The sequence below is a fragment of the Procambarus clarkii genome, unplaced genomic scaffold, assembly GCF_040958095.1.
Source record: "Procambarus clarkii isolate CNS0578487 unplaced genomic scaffold, FALCON_Pclarkii_2.0 HiC_scaffold_101, whole genome shotgun sequence".
NCBI classification, from domain to species: Eukaryota; Metazoa; Arthropoda; class Malacostraca; order Decapoda; family Cambaridae; genus Procambarus; species Procambarus clarkii.
Genome location: NW_027189134.1, coordinates 3,572,436 through 3,593,430, shown reverse-complemented (window position 1 = coordinate 3,593,430; position 20,995 = coordinate 3,572,436).

Here is a 20,995-nt window from a genome sequence, read left to right as displayed (position 1 = left end):
TTTGTATTGGAAACAACATTGTCATATGTCTTTTCTTGGATCTAAATAATACGAAACCTCGCTCTATGATTTGAAGTTAAAATCCTCAAATATGGTTAAATGGTGACTTTTTTCACGTTTTTCATGTAGTTTGATATTACGTAAATATATTCATTTTTACCAATATTTCGATACTATTTCATGTAGTATCACGATATGTGATTTGGCCTTCAAATCTCAGAATTTCGCATAATATTGCATTTTAAGCAAGTTTTCTTGCATTTTGTTTCGTACGAAAAATCATCGAATTTAGCAATATTTTGACGTTTATCATCCCCTTTTCCTTTATTTGATTTAAACAAAATATCATCGAATTACGCAATATTTTGCCGTTTTTCCACGTTTTTGTGAATTTTCAGTCTATAGGTATTAATTCATTATATATACTATAAAAATGATGCAAACACATAATTGATTAGATAATAACCTTAAATACTTCATTTTCAATCAACTATTTGTTTCTCGTTAAAATACTGAGTAAGATATTGAAAAGGGGAGAAGTTCGGTTTTTATTGCATATATCGACGTTTCAGCCCGATTAGAGCGGTTTTACGTGTACATCTTCCCTCGGTAATATAAACGGAAAATCAGGAACATTTTAGTTAATTGTAATGAAAACACATTGATTTTTATCATTTGTATTGGAAACAACATTGTCATATGTCTTTTCTTGGATCTAAATAATACGAAACCTCGCTCTATGATTTGAAGTTAAAATCCTCAAATATGGTTAAATGGTGACTTTTTTCACGTTTTTCATGTAGTTTGATACTACGTAAATATATTCATTTTTACCAATATTTCGATTCTATTTCATGTAGTTTCACGATATGTGATTTGGCCTTCAAATCTCAGAATTTCGCATAATATTGCATTTTAAGCAAGTTTTCTTGCATTTTGTTTCGTACGAAAAATCATCGAATTTAGCAATATTTTGACGTTTATCATCCCCTTTTCCTTTATGTGACTTAAACAAAATATCATCGAATTAGGCAATATTTTGCCGTTTTCCACGTTTTTGTGAATTTTCAGTATATGGGTATTAATTCATATATATACGATAAAAATTATGCAAACACATAATTGATTAGATAATAACCTTAAATACTTCATTTTCAATCATCTATTTGTTTCTCGTTAAAATACTGAGTAAGATATTGTAAAGGGGAGAAGTTCGGTTTTTATTGCATATATCGACGTTTCAGCCCGATTAGAGCGGTTTTACGTGTACATCTTCCCTCGGTAATATAAACAGAAAATCAGGAACATTTTAGTTAATTGTAATGAAAACACATTGATTTTTATCATTTGTATTGGAAACAACATTGTCATATGTCTTTTCTTGGATCTAAATAATACGAAACCTCGCTCTATGATTTGAAGTTAAAATCCTCAAATATGGTTATATTTTGACTTTTTTCACGTTTTTCATGTAGTTTGATATTACGTAAATATATTCATTTTTACCAATATTTCGATACTATTTCATGTAGTATCACGATATGTGATTTGGCCTTCAAATCTCAGAATTTCGCATAATATTGCATTTTAAGCTAGTTTTCTTGCCTTTTGTTTCGTACGAAAAATCATCGAATTTAGCAATATTTTGACGTTTATCATCCCCTTTTCCTTTATGTGACTTAAACAAAATATAATCGAATTAGGCAATATTTTGCCGTTTTCCACGTTTTTGTGAATTTTCAGTATATGGGTATTAATTCATATATATACGATAAAAATTATGCAAACACATAATTGATCAGATAATAACCTTAAATACTTCATTTTCAATCATCTATTTGTTTCTCGTTAAAATACTGAGTAAGATATTGTAAAGGGGAGAAGTTCGGTTTTTATTGCATATATCGAAGTTTCAGCCAGATTAGAGCGGTTTTACGTGTACATCTTCCCTCGGTAATATAAACGGAAAATCAGGAACATTTTAGTTAATTGTAATGAAAACACATTGATTTTTATCATTTGTATTGGAAACAACATTGTCATATGTCTTTTCTTGGATCTAAATAATACGAAACCTCGCTCTATGATTTGAAGTTAAAATCCTCAAATATGGTTAAATGGTGACTTTTTTCACGTTTTTCATGTAGTTTGATACTACGTAAATATATTCATTTTTACCAATATTTCGATTCTATTTCATGTAGTATCACGATATGTGATTTGGCCTTCAAATCTCAGAATTTCGCATAATATTGCTTTTTAAGCAAGTTTTCTTGCATTTTGTTTCGTACGAAAAATCATCGAATTTAGCAATATTTTGACGTTTATCATCCCCTTTCCCTTTATTTGATTTAAACAAAATATCATCGAATTACGCAATATTTTGCCGTTTTTCCACGTTTTTGTGAATTTTCAGTCTATAGGTATTAATTCATTATATATACGATAAAAATGATGCAAACACATAATTGATTAGATAATAACCTTAAATACTTCATTTTCAATCAACTATTTGTTTCTCGTTAAAATACTGAGTAAGATATTGAAAAGGGGAGAAGTTCTGTTTTTATTGCATATATCGACGTTTCAGCCGGATTAGAGCGGTTTTACGTGTACATCTTCCCTCGGTAATATAAACAGAAAATCAGGAACATTTTAGTTAATTGTAATGAAAACACATTGATTTTTATCATTTGTATTGGAAACAACATTGTCATATGTCTTTTCTTGGATCTAAATAATACGAAACCTCGCTCTATGATTTGAAGTTAAAATCCTCAAATATGGTTAAATGGTGACTTTTTTCACGTTTTTCATGTAGTTTGATACTACGTAAATATATTCATTTTTACCAATATTTCGATTCTATTTCATGTAGTATCACGATATGTGATTTGGCCTTCAAATCTCAGAATTTCGCATAATATTGCATTTTAAGCAAGTTTTCTTGCCTTTTGTTTCGTACGAACAATCATCGAATTTAGCAATATTTTGACGTTTATCATCCCCTTTTCCTTTATGTGACTTAAACAAAATATCATCGAATTAGGCAATATTTGGCCGTTTTCCATGTTTTTGTGAATTTTAAGTCTATGGGTTTAGACTATTTTTATCGTATATATTCATATATATACGATAAAAATGATGCAAACCTATAATTAATTAGATAATAACCTTAAATACTTCATTTTCAATCATCTATTTGTTTCTCGTTAAAATACTGAGTAAAATATAGAAAAGGGGAGAAGTTCGGTTTTTATTGCATATATCGACGTTTCAGCCGGATTAGAGCGGTTTTACGTGTACATCTTCCCTCGGTAATATAAACGGAAAATCAGGAACATTTTAGTTAATTCTAATGAAAACACATTGATTTTTATCATTTGTATTGGAAACAGCATTGTCATAAGTCTTTTCTTGGATCTAAATAATACGAAACCTCTCTCTATGATTTGAAGATAAAATCCTCAAATATGGTTAATAGTGACTTTTTTCACGTTTTTCATGTAGTTTGATACTACGTAAATATATTCATTTTTACCAATATTTCGATTCTATTTCATGTAGTATCACGATATGTGATTTGGCCTTCAAATCTCAGAATTTCGAATAATATTGCATTTTAAGCAAGTTTTCTTGCCTTTTGTTCCGTACGAACAATCATCGAATTTAGCAATATTTTGACGTTTATCATCCCCTTTTCCTTTATGTGACTTAAACAAAATATCATCGAATTAGGCAATATTTGGCCGTTTTCCACGTTTTTGTGAATTTTAAGTCTATGGGTTTAGACTATTTTTATCGTATATATTCATATATATACGATAAAAATGATGCAAACATATAATTAATTAGATAATAACCTTAAATACTTCATTTTCAATCATCTATTTGTTTCTCGTTAAAATACTGAGTAAAATATAGAAAAGGGGAGAAGTTCGGTTTTTATTGCATATATCGACGTTTCAGCCGGATTAGAGCGGTTTTACGTGTACATCTTCCCTCGGTAATATAAACGGAAAATCAGGAACATTTTAGTTAATTCTAATGAAAACACATTGATTTTTATCATTTGTATTGGAAACAGCATTGTCATAAGTCTTTTCTTGGATCTAAATAATACGAAACCTCTCTCTATGATTTGAAGATAAAATCCTCAAATATGGTTAATAGTGACTTTTTTCACGTTTTTCATGTAGTTTGATACTACGTAAATATATTCATTTTTACCAATATTTCGATTCTATTTCATGTAGTATCACGATATGTGATTTGGCCTTCAAATCTCAGAATTTCGCATAATATTTCATTTTAAGCAAGTTTTCTTGCATTTTGTTTTGTACGAAAAATCATCGAATTTAGCAATATTTTGACGTTTATCTTCCCCTTTTCCTTTATGCGACTTAAACAAAATATCATCGAATTAGGCAATATTTTGCCGTTTTTCCACGTTTTTGTGAATTTTCAGTCCATAGGTATTAATTCATTATATATACGATAAAAATGATACTATTTCATGTAGTATCAAGATATGTGATTTGGCCTTCAAATCTCAGAATTTCGCATAATATTGCATTTTAAGCAAGTTTTCTTGCATTATGTTTCGTACGAAAAATCATCGAATTTAGCAATATTTTGACGTTTATCATCCCCTTTTCCTTTATGTGACATAAACAAAATATCATCGAATTAGGCAATATTTTGCCGTTTTCCACGTTTTTGTGAATTTTCAGTCTATGGGTATTAATTCATATATATACGACAAAAATTATGCAAACACATAATTGATAATAACCTTAAATACTTCATTTTCAATCATCTATTTGTTTCTCGTTAAAATACTGAGTAAGATATTGAAAAGGGGAGAAGTTCTGTTTTTATTGCATATATCGACGTTTCAGCCGGAATAGAGCGATTTTCGTGTACATCTTCCATCGGTAATATAAACGGAAAATCAGGAACATTTTAGTTAATTCTAATGAAAACACATTGATTTTTATCATTTGTATTGGAAACAACATTGTCATTTGTCTTTTCTTGGATCTAAATAATACGAAACCTCGCTCTATGATTTGAAGTTAAAATCCTCAAATATGGTTAACGGGTGACTTTTTTCACGTTTTTCATGTAGTTTGATACTAGGTAAATATATTCATTTTTACCAATATTTCGATTCTATTTCATGTAGTATCACGATATGTGATTTGGCATTCAAATCTCAGAATTTCGCATAATATTGCATTTTAAGCTAGTTTTCTTGCATTTTGTTTCGTACGAAAAATCATCGAATTTAGCAATATTTTGACGTTTATCATCCCCTTTTCCTTTATGTGACTTAAACAAAATATCATCGAATTAGGCAATATTTTGCCGTTTTCCACGTTTTTGTGAATTTTCAGTCTATAGGTATTAATTCATATATATACGATAAAAATTATACAAACACATAATTGATTAGAGAATAACCTTAAATACTTCATTTTCAATCATCTATTTGTTTCTCGGTAAAATACTGAGTAAGATATTGAAAAGGGGAGAAGTTCGGTTTTTATTGCATATATCGACGTTTCAGCCGGATTAGAGCGGTTTTACGTGTACATATTCCCTCGGTAATATAAACGGAAAATCAGGAACATTTTAGTTAATTGTAATGAAAACACATTGATTTTTATCATTTGTATTGGAAACAACATTGTCATATGTCTTTTCTTGGATCTAAATAATACGAAACCTCGCTCTATGATTTGAAGTTAAAATCCTCAAATATGGTTAAATGGTGACTTTTTTCACGTTTTTCATGTAGTTTGATACTACGTAAATATATTCATTTTTACCAATATTTCGGTTCTATTTCATGTAGTATCACGATATGTGATTTGGCCTTCAAATCTCAGAATTTCGCATAATATTGCATTTTAAGCAAGAGCTAGCCTTTTGTTTCGTACGAACAATCATCGAATTTATCAATATTTTGACGTTTATCATCCCCTTTTCCTTTATGTGATTTAAACAAAATATCATCGAATTAGGCAATATATTGCCGTTTTCCACGTTTTTGTGAATTTTAAGTCTATGGGTTTAGACTATTTTTATCGTATATATTCATATATATACGATAAAAATGATGCAAACCTATAATTAATTAGATAATAACCTTAAATACTTCATTTTCAATCAACTATTTGTTTCTCGTTAAAATACTGTGTAAAATATAGAAAAGGGGAGAAGTTCGGTTTTTATTGCATATATCGACGTTTCAGCCGGATTAGAGCGGTTTTACGCGTACATCTTCCCTCGGTAATATAAACGGAAAATCAGGAACATTTTAGTTAATTCTAATGAAAACACATTGATTTTTATCATTTGTATTGGAAACAGCATTGTCATAAGTCTTTTCTTGGATCTAAATAATACGAAACCTCTCTCTATGATTTGAAGATAAAATCCTCAAATATGGTTAAATAGTGACTTTTTTCACGTTTTTCATGTAGTTTGATACTACGTAAAAATATTCATTTTTACCAATATTTCGATTCTATTTCATGTAGTATCACGATATGTGATTTGGCCTTCAAATCTCAGAATTTCGCATAATATTTCATTTTAAGCAAGTTTTCTTGCATTTTGTTTTGTACGAAAAATCATCGAATTTAGCAATATTTTGACGTTTATCTTCCCCTTTTCCTTTATGCGACTTAAACAAAATATCATCGAATTAGGCAATATTTTGCCGTTTTTCCACGTTTTTGTGAATTTTCAGTCCATAGGTATTAATTCATTATATATACGATAAAAATGATATTATTTCATGTAGTATCACGATATGTGATTTGGCCTTCAAATTTCAGAATTTCGCATAATATTGCATTTTAAGCAAGTTTTCTTGCATTATGTTTCGTACGAAAAATCATCGAATTTAGCAATATTTTGACGTTTATCATCCCCTTTTCCTTTATGTGACATAAACAAAATATCATCGAATTAGGCAATATTTTGCCGTTTTCCACGTTTTTGTGAATTTTCAGTCTATGGGTATTAATTCATATATATACGACAAAAATTATGCAAACACATAATTGATAATAACCTTAAATACTTCATTTTCAATCATCTATTTGTTTCTCGTTAAAATACCGAGTAAGATATTGAAAAGGGGAGAAGTTCTGTTTTTATTGCATATATCGACGTTTCAGCCGGAATAGAGCGATTTTCGTGTACATCTTCCATCGGTAATATAAACGGAAAATCGGGAACATTTTAGTTAATTCTAATGAAAACACATTGATTTTTATCATTTGTATTGGAAACAACATTGTCATTTGTCTTTTCTTGGATCTAAATAATACGAAACCTCGCTCTATGATTTGAAGTTAAAATCCTCAAATATGGTTAACGGGTGACTTTTTTCACGTTTTTCATGTAGTTTGATACTACGTAAATATATTCATTTTTACCAATATTTCGATTCTATTTCATGTAGTATCACGATATGTGATTTGGCCTTCAAATCTCAGAATTTCGCATAATATTGCATTTTAAGCAAGTTTTCTTGCCTTTTGTTTCGTACGAACAATCATCGAATTTATCAATATTTTGACGTTTATCATCCCCTTTTCCTTTATGTGATTTAAACAAAATATCATCGAATTAGGCAATATATTGCCGTTTTCCACGTTTTTGTGAATTTTAAGTCTATGGGTTTAGACTATTTTTATCGTATATATTCATATATATACGATAAAAATGATGCAAACCTATAATTAATTAGATAATAACCTTAAATACTTCATTTTCAATCAACTATTTGTTTCTCGTTAAAATACTGTGTAAAATATAGAAAAGGGGAGAAGTTCGGTTTTTATTGCATATATCGACGTTTCAGCCGGATTAGAGCGGTTTTACGCGTACATCTTTCCTCGGTAATATAAACGGAAAATCAGGAACATTTTAGTTAATTCTAATGAAAACACATTGATTTTTATCATTTGTATTGGAAACAGCATTGTCATAAGTCTTTTCTTGGATCTAAATAATACGAAACCTCTCTCTATGATTTGAAGATAAAATCCTCAAATATGGTTAAATAGTGACTTTTTTCACGTTTTTCATGTAGTTTGATACTACGTAAAAATATTCATTTTTACCAATATTTCGATTCTATTTCATGTAGTATCACGATATGTGATTTGGCCTTCAAATCTCAGAATTTCGCATAATATTTCATTTTAAGCAAGTTTTCTTGCATTTTGTTTTGTACGAAAAATCATCGAATTTAGCAATATTTTGACGTTTATCTTCCCCTTTTCCTTTATGCGACTTAAACAAAATATCATCGAATTAGGCAATATTTTGCCGTTTTTCCACGTTTTTGTGAATTTTCAGTCCATAGGTATTAATTCATTATATATACGATAAAAATGATATTATTTCATGTAGTATCACGATATGTGATTTGGCCTTCAAATTTCAGAATTTCGCATAATATTGCATTTTAAGCAAGTTTTCTTGCATTATGTTTCGTACGAAAAATCATCGAATTTAGCAATATTTTGACGTTTATCATCCCCTTTTCCTTTATGTGACATAAACAAAATATCATCGAATTAGGCAATATTTTGCCGTTTTCCACGTTTTTGTGAATTTTCAGTCTATGGGTATTAATTCATATATATACGACAAAAATTATGCAAACACATAATTGATAATAACCTTAAATACTTCATTTTCAATCATCTATTTGTTTCTCGTTAAAATACCGAGTAAGATATTGAAAAGGGGAGAAGTTCTGTTTTTATTGCATATATCGACGTTTCAGCCGGAATAGAGCGATTTTCGTGTACATCTTCCATCGGTAATATAAACGGAAAGTCAGGAACATTTTAGTTAATTCTAATGAAAACACATTGATTTTTATCATTTGTATTGGAAACAACATTGTCATTTGTCTTTTCTTGGATCTAAATAATACGAAACCTCGCTCTATGATTTGAAGTTAAAATCCTCAAATATGGTTAACGGGTGACTTTTTTCACGTTTTTCATGTAGTTTGATACTACGTAAATATATTCATTTTTACCAATATTTCGATTCTATTTCATGTAGTATCACGATATGTGATTTGGCCTTCAAATCTCAGAATTTCGCATAATATTGCATTTTAAGCAAGTTTTCTTGCCTTTTGTTTCGTACGAACAATCATCGAATTTAGCAATATTTTGACGTTTATCATCCCCTTTTCCTTTATGTGACTTAAACAAAATATCATCGAATTAGGCAATATTTGGCCGTTTTCCACGTTTTTGTGAATTTTAAGTCTATGGGTTTAGACTATTTTTATCGTATATATTCATATATATACGATAAAAATGATGCAAACCTATAATTAATTAGATAATAACCTTAAATACTTCATTTTCAATCATCTATTTGTTTCTCGTTAAAATACTGAGTAAAATATAGAAAAGGGGAGAAGTTCGGTTTTTATTGCATATATCGACGTTTCAGCCGGATTAGAGCGGTTTTACGTGTACATCTTCCCTCGGTAATATAAACGGAAAATCAGGAACATTTTAGTTAATTCTAATGAAAACACATTGATTTTTATCATTTGTATTGGAAACAGCATTGTCATAAGTCTTTTCTTGGATCTAAATAATACGAAACCTCTCTCTATGATTTGAAGATAAAATCCTCAAATATGGTTAATAGTGACTTTTTTCACGTTTTTCATGTAGTTTGATACTACGTAAATATATTCATTTTTACCAATATTTCGATTCTATTTCATGTAGTATCACGATATGTGATTTGGCCTTCAAATCTCAGAATTTCGCATAATATTTCATTTTAAGCAAGTTTTCTTGCATTTTGTTTTGTACGAAAAATCATCGAATTTAGCAATATTTTGACGTTTATCTTCCCCTTTTCCTTTATGCGACTTAAACAAAATATCATCGAATTAGGCAATATTTTGCCGTTTTTCCACGTTTTTGTGAATTTTCAGTCCATAGGTATTAATTCATTATATATACGATAAAAATGATACTATTTCATGTAGTATCAAGATATGTGATTTGGCCTTCAAATCTCAGAATTTCGCATAATATTGCATTTTAAGCAAGTTTTCTTGCATTATGTTTCGTACGAAAAATCATCGAATTTAGCAATATTTTGACGTTTATCATCCCCTTTTCCTTTATGTGACATAAACAAAATATCATCGAATTAGGCAATATTTTGCCGTTTTCCACGTTTTTGTGAATTTTCAGTCTATGGGTATTAATTCATATATATACGACAAAAATTATGCAAACACATAATTGATAATAACCTTAAATACTTCATTTTCAATCATCTATTTGTTTCTCGTTAAAATACTGAGTAAGATATTGAAAAGGGGAGAAGTTCTGTTTTTATTGCATATATCGACGTTTCAGCCGGAATAGAGCGATTTTCGTGTACATCTTCCATCGGTAATATAAACAGAAAATCAGGAACATTTTAGTTAATTCTAATGAAAACACATTGATTTTTATCATTTGTATTGGAAACAACATTGTCATTTGTCTTTTCTTGGATCTAAATAATACGAAACCTCGCTCTATGATTTGAAGTTAAAATCCTCAAATATGGTTAACGGGTGACTTTTTTCACGTTTTTCATGTAGTTTGATACTAGGTAAATATATTCATTTTTACCAATATTTCGATTCTATTTCATGTAGTATCACGATATGTGATTTGGCATTCAAATCTCAGAATTTCGCATAATATTGCATTTTAAGCTAGTTTTCTTGCATTTTGTTTCGTACGAAAAATCATCGAATTTAGCAATATTTTGACGTTTATCATCCCCTTTTCCTTTATGTGACTTAAACAAAATATCATCGAATTAGGCAATATTTTGCCGTTTTCCACGTTTTTGTGAACTTTCAGTCTATAGGTATTAATTCATATATATACGATAAAAATTATGCAAACACATAATTGATTAGAGAATAACCTTAAATACTTCATTTTCAATCATCTATTTGTTTCTCGGTAAAATACTGAGTAAGATATTGAAAAGGGGAGAAGTTCGGTTTTTATTGCATATATCGACGTTTCAGCCGGATTAGAGCGGTTTTACGTGTACATATTCCCTCGGTAATATAAACGGAAAATCAGGAACATTTTAGTTAATTGTAATGAAAACACATTGATTTTTATCATTTGTATTGGAAACAACATTGTCATATGTCTTTTCTTGGATCTAAATAATACGAAACCTCGCTCTATGATTTGAAGTTAAAATCCTCAAATATGGTTAAATGGTGACTTTTTTCACGTTTTTCATGTAGTTTGATACTACGTAAATATATTCATTTTTACCAATATTTCGGTTCTATTTCATGTAGTATCACGATATGTGATTTGGCCTTCAAATCTCAGAATTTCGCATAATATTGCATTTTAAGCAAGAGCTAGCCTTTTGTTTCGTACGAACAATCATCGAATTTATCAATATTTTGACGTTTATCATCCCCTTTTCCTTTATGTGATTTAAACAAAATATCATCGAATTAGGCAATATATTGCCGTTTTCCACGTTTATGTGAATTTTAAGTCTATGGGTTTAGACTATTTTTATCGTATATATTCATATATATACGATAAAAATGATGCAAACCTATAATTAATTAGATAATAACCTTAAATACTTCATTTTCAATCAACTATTTGTTTCTCGTTAAAATACTGTGTAAAATATAGAAAAGGGGAGAAGTTCGGTTTTTATTGCATATATCGACGTTTCAGCCGGATTAGAGCGGTTTTACGCGTACATCTTCCCTCGGTAATATAAACGGAAAATCAGGAACATTTTAGTTAATTCTAATGAAAACACATTGATTTTTATCATTTGTATTGGAAACAGCATTGTCATAAGTCTTTTCTTGGATCTAAATAATACGAAACCTCTCTCTATGATTTGAAGATAAAATCCTCAAATATGGTTAAATAGTGACTTTTTTCACGTTTTTCATGTAGTTTGATACTACGTAAAAATATTCATTTTTACCAATATTTCGATTCTATTTCATGTAGTATCACGATATGTGATTTGGCCTTCAAATCTCAGAATTTCGCATAATATTTCATTTTAAGCAAGTTTTCTTGCATTTTGTTTTGTACGAAAAATAATCGAATTTAGCAATATTTTGACGTTTATCTTCCCCTTTTCCTTTATGCGACTTAAACAAAATATCATCGAATTAGGCAATATTTTGCCGTTTTTCCACGTTTTTGTGAATTTTCAGTCCATAGGTATTAATTCATTATATATACGATAAAAATGATATTATTTCATGTAGTATCACGATATGTGATTTGGCCTTCAAATTTCAGAATTTCGCATAATATTGCATTTTAAGCAAGTTTTCTTGCATTATGTTTCGTACGAAAAATCATCGAATTTAGCAATATTTTGACGTTTATCATCCCCTTTTCCTTTATGTGACATAAACAAAATATCATCGAATTAGGCAATATTTTGCCGTTTTCCACGTTTTTGTGAATTTTCAGTCTATGGGTATTAATTCATATATATACGACAAAAATTATGCAAACACATAATTGATAATAACCTTAAATACTTCATTTTCAATCATCTATTTGTTTCTCGTTAAAATACCGAGTAAGATATTGAAAAGGGGAGAAGTTCTGTTTTTATTGCATATATCGACGTTTCAGCCGGAATAGAGCGATTTTCGTGTACATCTTCCATCGGTAATATAAACGGAAAATCAGGAACATTTTAGTTAATTCTAATGAAAACACATTGATTTTTATCATTTGTATTGGAAACAACATTGTCATTTGTCTTTTCTTGGATCTAAATAATACGAAACCTCGCTCTATGATTTGAAGTTAAAATCCTCAAATATGGTTAATGGGTGACTTTTTTCACGTTTTCATGTAGTTTGATACTACGTAAATATATTCATTTTTACCAATATTTCGATTCTATTTCATGTAGTATCACGATATGTGATTTGGCCTTCAAATCTCAGAATTTCGCATAATATTGCATTTTAAGCAAGTTTTCTTGCCTTTTGTTTCGTACGAACAATCATCGAATTTAGCAATATTTTGACGTTTATCATCCCCTTTTCCTTTATGTGACTTAAACAAAATATCATCGAATTAGGCAATATTTTGCCGTTTTCCACGTTTTTGTGAATTTTCAGTCTATAGGTATTAATTCATATATATACGATAAAAATTATGCAAACACATAATTGATTAGAGAATAACCTTAAATACTTCATTTTCAATCATCTATTTGTTTCTCGGTAAAATACTGAGTAAGATATTGAAAAGGGGAGAAGTTCGGTTTTTATTGCATATATCGACGTTTCAGCCGGATTAGAGCGGTTTTACGTGTACATATTCCCTCGGTAATATAAACGGAAAATCAGGAACATTTTAGTTAATTGTAATGAAAACACATTGATTTTTATCATTTGTATTGGAAACAACATTGTCATATGTCTTTTCTTGGATCTAAATAATACGAAACCTCGCTCTATGATTTGAAGTTAAAATCCTCAAATATGGTTAAATGGTGACTTTTTTCACGTTTTTCATGTAGTTTGATACTACTTAAATATATTAATTTTTACCAATATTTCGGTTCTATTTCATGTAGTATCACGATATGTGATTTGGCCTTCAAATCTCAGAATTTCGCATAATATTGCATTTTAAGCAAGAGCTAGCCTTTTGTTTCGTACGAACAATCATCGAATTTATCAATATTTTGACGTTTATCATCCCCTTTTCCTTTATGTGATTTAAACAAAATATCATCGAATTAGGCAATATATTGCCGTTTTCCACGTTTTTGTGAATTTTAAGTCTATGGGTTTAGACTATTTTTATCGTATATATTCATATATATACGATAAAAATGATGCAAACCTATAATTAATTAGATAATAACCTTAAATACTTCATTTTCAATCAACTATTTGTTTCTCGTTAAAATACTGTGTAAAATATAGAAAAGGGGAGAAGTTCGGTTTTTATTGCATATTTCGACGTTTCAGCCGGATTAGAGCGGTTTTACGCGTACATCTTCCCTCGGTAATATAAACGGAAAATCAGGAACATTTTAGTTAATTCTAATGAAAACACATTGATTTTTATCATTTGTATTGGAAACAGCATTGTCATAAGTCTTTTCTTGGATCTAAATAATACGAAACCTCTCTCTATGATTTGAAGATAAAATCCTCAAATATGGTTAAATAGTGACTTTTTTCACGTTTTTCATGTAGTTTGATACTACGTAAAAATATTCATTTTTACCAATATTTCGATTCTATTTCATGTAGTATCACGATATGTGATTTGGCCTTCAAATCTCAGAATTTCGCATAATATTTCATTTTAAGCAAGTTTTCTTGCATTTTGTTTTGTACGAAAAATCATCGAATTTAGCAATATTTTGACGTTTATCTTCCCCTTTTCCTTTATGCGACTTAAACAAAATATCATCGAATTAGGCAATATTTTGCCGTTTTTTCCACGTTTTTGTGAATTTTCAGTCCATAGGTATTAATTCATTATATATACGATAAAAATGATATTATTTCATGTAGTATCACGATATGTGATTTGGCCTTCAAATTTCAGAATTTCGCATAATATTGCATTTTAAGCAAGTTTTCTTGCATTTTATTTCGTACGAAAAATCATCGAATTTAGCAATATTTTGACGTTTATCATCCCCTTTTCCTTTATGCGACTTAAACAAAATATCATCGAATTACGCAATATTTTGCCGTTTTTCCACGTTTTTGTGAATTTTCAGTCTATAGGTATTAATTCATTATATATACGATAAAAATGATGCAAACACATAATTTGATTAGATAATAATCTTAAATACTTCATTTTCAATCAACTATTTGTTTCTCGTTAAAATACTGAGTAAGATATTGAAAAGGGGAGAAGTTCTGTTTTTATTGCATATATCGACGTTTCAGCCGGATTAGAGCGGTTTTACGTGTACATCTTCCCTCGGTAATATAAACAGAAAATCAGGAACATTTTAGTTAATTGTAATGAAAACACATTGATTTTTATCATTTGTATTGGAAACAACATTGTCATATGTCTTTTCTTGGATCTAAATAATACGAAACCTCGCTCTATGATTTGAAGTTAAAATCCTCAGATATGGTTATATTTTGACTTTTTTCACGTTTTTCATGTAGTTTGATATTACGTAAATATATTCATTTTTACCAATATTTCGATACTATTTCATGTAGTATCACGATATGTGATTTGGCCTTCAAATCTCAGAATTTCGCATAATATTGCATTTTAAGCTAGTTTTCTTGCATTTTGTTTCGTACGAAAAATCATCGAATTTAGCAATATTTTGACGTTTATCATCCCCTTTTCCTTTATTTGATTTAAACAAAATATCATCGAATTACGCAATATTTTGCCGTTTTTCCACGTTTTTGTGAATTTTCAGTGTATAGGTATTAATTCATTATATATACGATAAAAATGATGCAAACACATAATTGATTAGATAATAACCTTAAATACTTCATTTTCAATCATCTATTTGTTTCTCGGTAAAATACTGAGTAAGATATTGAAAAGGGAAGAAGTTCGGTTTTTATTGCATATATCGACGTTTCAGCCGGATTAGAGCGGTTTTACGTGTACATATTCCCTCGGTAATATAAACGGAAAATCAGGAACATTTTAGTTAATTGTAATGAAAACACATTGATTTTTATCATTTGTATTGGAAACAACATTGTCATATGTCTTTTCTTGGATCTAAATAATACGAAACCTCGCTCTATGATTTGAAGTTAAAAGCCTCAAATATGGTTAAATGGTGACTTTTTTCACGTTTTTCATGTAGTTTGATACTACGTAAATATATTCATTTTTACCAATATTTCGGTTCTATTTCATGTAGTATCACGATATGTGATTTGGCCTTCAAATCTCAGAATTTCGCATAATATTTCATTTTAAGCAAGTTTTCTTGCATTTTGTTTCGTACGAAAAATCATCGAATTTAGCAATATTTTGACGTTTATCATCCCCTTTTCCTTTATGTGACTTAAACAAAATATCATCGAATTAGGCAATATTTTGCCGTTTTCCACGTTTTTGTGAATTTTCAGTATATGGGTATTAATTCATATATATACGATAAAAATTATGCAAACACATAATTGATTAGATAATAACCTTAAATACTTCATTTTCAATCATCTATTTGTTTCTCGTTAAAATACTGAGTAAGATATTGTAAAGGGGAGAAGATCGGTTTTTATTGCATATATCGACGTTTCAGCCGGATTAGAGCGGTTTTACGTGTACATCTTCCCTTGGTAATATAAACAGAAAATCAGGAACATTTTAGTTAATTGTAATGAAAACACATTGATTTTTATCATTTGTATTGGAAACAACATTGTCATATGTCTTTTCTTGGATCTAAATAATACGAAACCTCGCTCTATGATTTGAAGTTAAAATCCTTAAATATGGTTATATATTGACTTTTTTCACGTTTTTCATGTAGTTTGATATTACGTAAATATATTCATTTTTACCAATATTTCGATACTATTTCATGTAGTATCACGATATGTGATTTGGCCTTCAAATCTCAGAATTTCGCATAATATTGCATTTTAAGCAAGTTTTCTTGCATTTTGTTTCGTACGAAAAATCATCGAATTTAGCAATATTTTGACGTTTATCATCCCCTTTTCCTTTATGTGACTTAAACAAAATATCATCGAATTAGGCAATATTTTGCCGTTTTCCACGTTTTTGTGAATTTTCAGTATATGGGTATTAATTCATATATATACGATAAAAATTATGCAAACACATAATTGATTAGATAATAACCTTAAATACTTCATTTTCAATCATCTATTTGTTTCTCGTTAAAATACTGAGTAAGATATTGTAAAGGGGAGAAGTTCGGTTTTTATTGCATATATCGACGTTTCAGCCCGATTAGAGCGGTTTTACGTGTACATCTTCCCTCGGTAATATAAACAGAAAATCAGGAACATTTTAGTTAATTGTAATAAAAACACATTGATTTTTATCATTTGTATTGGAAACAACATTGTCATATGTCTTTTCTTGGATCTAAATAATACGAAACCTCGCTCTATGATTTGAAGTTAAAATCCTCAAATATGGTTATATTTTGACTTTTTTCACGTTTTTCATGTAGTTTGATATTACGTAAATATATTCATTTTTACCAATATTTCAAAACTATTTCATGTAGTATCACGATATGTGATTTGGCCTTCAAATCTCAGAATTTCGTATAATATTGCTTTTTAAGCAAGTTTTCTTGCATTTTGTTTCGTACGAAAAATCATCGAATTTAGCAATATTTTGACGTTTATCATCCCCTTTTCCTTTATTTGATTTAAACAAAATATCATCGAATTACGCAATATTTTGCCGTTTTTCCACGTTTTTGTGAATTTTCAGTCTATTGGTATTAATTCATTATATATACGATAAAAATGATGCAAACACATAATTGATTAGATAATAACCTTAAATACTTCATTTTCAATCAACTATTTGTTTCTCGTTAAAATACTGAGTAAGATATTGAAAAGGGGAGAAGTTCTGTTTTTATTGCATATATCGACGTTTCAGCCGGATTAGAGCGGTTTTACTTGTACATATTTTCAATCAACTATTTGTTTCTCGTTAAAATACTGAGTAAGATATTGAAAAGGGGAGAAGTTCGGTTTTTATTGCATATATCAACGTTTCAGCCGGATTAGAGCGGTTTTACGTGTACATATTCCCTCGGTAATATAAACGGAAAATCAGGAACATTTTAGTTAATTGTAATGAAAACACATTGATTTTTATCATTTGTATTGGAAACAACATTGTCATATGTCTTTTCTTGGATCTAAATAATACGAAACCTCGCTCTATGATTTGAAGTTAAAATCCTCAAATATGGTTAAATGGTGACTTTTTTCACGTTTTTATGTAGTTTGATACTACGTAAATATATTCATTTTTACCAATATTTCGATTCTATTTCATGTAGTATCACGATATGTGATTTGGCCTTCAAATCTCAGAATTTCGCATAATATTGCATTTTAAGCAAGAGCTAGCCTTTTGTTTCGTACGAACAATCATCGAATTTATCAATATTTTGACGTTTATCATCCCCTTTTCCTTTATGTGATTTAAACAAAATATCATCGAATTAGGCAATATATTGCCGTTTTCCACGTTTATGTGAATTTTAAGTCTATGGGTTTAGACTATTTTTATCGTATATATTCATATATATACGATAAAAATGATGCAAACCTATAATTAATTAGATAATAACCTTAAATACTTCATTTTCAATCAACTATTTGTTTCTCGTTAAAATACTGTGTAAAATATAGAAAAGGGGAGAAGTTCGGTTTTTATTGCATATATCGACGTTTCAGCCGGATTAGAGCGGTTTTACGCGTACATCTTCCCTCGGTAATATAAACGGAAAATCAGGAACATTTTAGTTAATTCTAATGAAAACACATTGATTTTTATCATTTGTATTGGAAACAGCATTGTCATAAGTCTTTTCTTGGATCTAAATAATACGAAACCTCTCTCTATGATTTGAAGATAAAATCCTCAAATATGGTTAAATAGTGACTTTTTTCACGTTTTTCATGTAGTTTGATACTACGTAAAAATATTCATTTTTACCAATATTTCGATTCTATTTCATGTAGTATCACGATATGTGATTTGGCCTTCAAATCTCAGAATTTCGCATAATATTTCATTTTAAGCAAGTTTTCTTGCATTTTGTTTTGTACGAAAAATAATCGAATTTAGCAATATTTTGACGTTTATCTTCCCCTTTTCCTTTATGCGACTTAAACAAAATATCATCGAATTAGGCAATATTTTGCCGTTTTTCCACGTTTTTGTGAATTTTCAGTCCATAGGTATTAATTCATTATATATACGATAAAAATGATATTATTTCATGTAGTATCACGATATGTGATTTGGCCTTCAAATTTCAGAATTTCGCATAATATTGCATTTTAAGCAAGTTTTCTTGCATTATGTTTCGTACGAAAAATCATCGAATTTAGCAATATTTTGACGTTTATCATCCCCTTTTCCTTTATGTGACATAAACAAAATATCATCGAATTAGGCAATATTTTGCCGTTTTCCACGTTTTTGTGAATTTTCAGTCTATGGGTATTAATTCATATATATACGACAAAAATTATGCAAACACATAATTGATAATAACCTTAAATACTTCATTTTCAATCATCTATTTGTTTCTCGTTAAAATACCGAGTAAGATATTGAAAAGGGGAGAAGTTCTGTTTTTATTGCATATATCGACGTTTCAGCCGGAATAGAGCGATTTTCGTGTACATCTTCCATCGGTAATATAAACGGAAAATCAGGAACATTTTAGTTAATTCTAATGAAAACACATTGATTTTTATCATTTGTATTGGAAACAACATTGTCATTTGTCTTTTCTTGGATCTAAATAATACGAAACCTCGCTCTATGATTTGAAGTTAAAATCCTCAAATATGGTTAATGGGTGACTTTTTTCACGTTTTCATGTAGTTTGATACTACGTAAATATATTCATTTTTACCAATATTTCGATTCTATTTCATGTAGTATCACGATATGTGATTTGGCCTTCAAATCTCAGAATTTCGCATAATATTGCATTTTAAGCAAGTTTTCTTGCCTTTTGTTTCGTACGAACAATCATCGAATTTAGCAATATTTTGACGTTTATCATCCCCTTTTCCTTTATGTGACTTAAACAAAATATCATCGAATTAGGCAATATTTTGCCGTTTTCCACGTTTTTGTGAATTTTCAGTCTATAGGTATTAATTCATATATATACGATAAAAATTATGCAAACACATAATTGATTAGAGAATAACCTTAAATACTTCATTTTCAATCATCTATTTGTTTCTCGGTAAAATACTGAGTAAGATATTGTAAAGGGGAGAAGTTCGGTTTTTATTGCATATATCGACGTTTCAGCCGGATTAGAGCGGTTTTACGTGTACATATTCCCTCGGTAATATAAACGGAAAATCAGGAACATTTTAGTTAATTGTAATGAAAACACATTGATTTTTATCATTTGTATTGGAAAACAACATTGTCATATGTCTTTTCTTGGATCTAAATAATACGAAACCTCGCTCTATGATTTGAAGTTAAAATCCTCAAATATGGTTAAATGGTGACTTTTTTCACGTTTTTCATGTAGTTTGATACTACTTAAATATATTCATTTTACCAATATTTCGGTTCTATTTCATGTAGTATCACGATATGTGATTTGGCCTTCAAATCTCAGAATTTCGCATAATATTGCATTTTAAGCAAGAGCTAGCCTTTTGTTTCGTACGAACAATCATCGAATTTATCAATATTTTGACGTTTATCATCCCCTTTTCCTTTATGTGATTTAAACAAAATATCATCGAATTAGGCAATATATTGCCGTTTTCCACGTTTTGTGAATTTTAAGTCTATGGGTTTAGACTATTTTTATCGTATATATTCATATATATACGATAAAAATGATGCAAACCTATAATTAATTAGATAATAACCTTAAATACTTCATTTTCAATCAACTATTTGTTTCTCGTTAAAATACTGTGTAAAATATAGAAAAGGGATAAGTTCGGTTTTTATTGCATATTTCGACGTTTCAGCCGGATTAGAGCGGTTTTACGCGTACATCTTCCCTCGGTAATATAAACGGAAAATCAGGAACATTTTAGTTAATTCTAATGAAAACACATTGATTTTTATCATTTGTATTGGAAACAGCATTGTCATAAGTCTTTTCTTGGATCTAAATAATACGAAACCTCTCTCTATGATTTGAA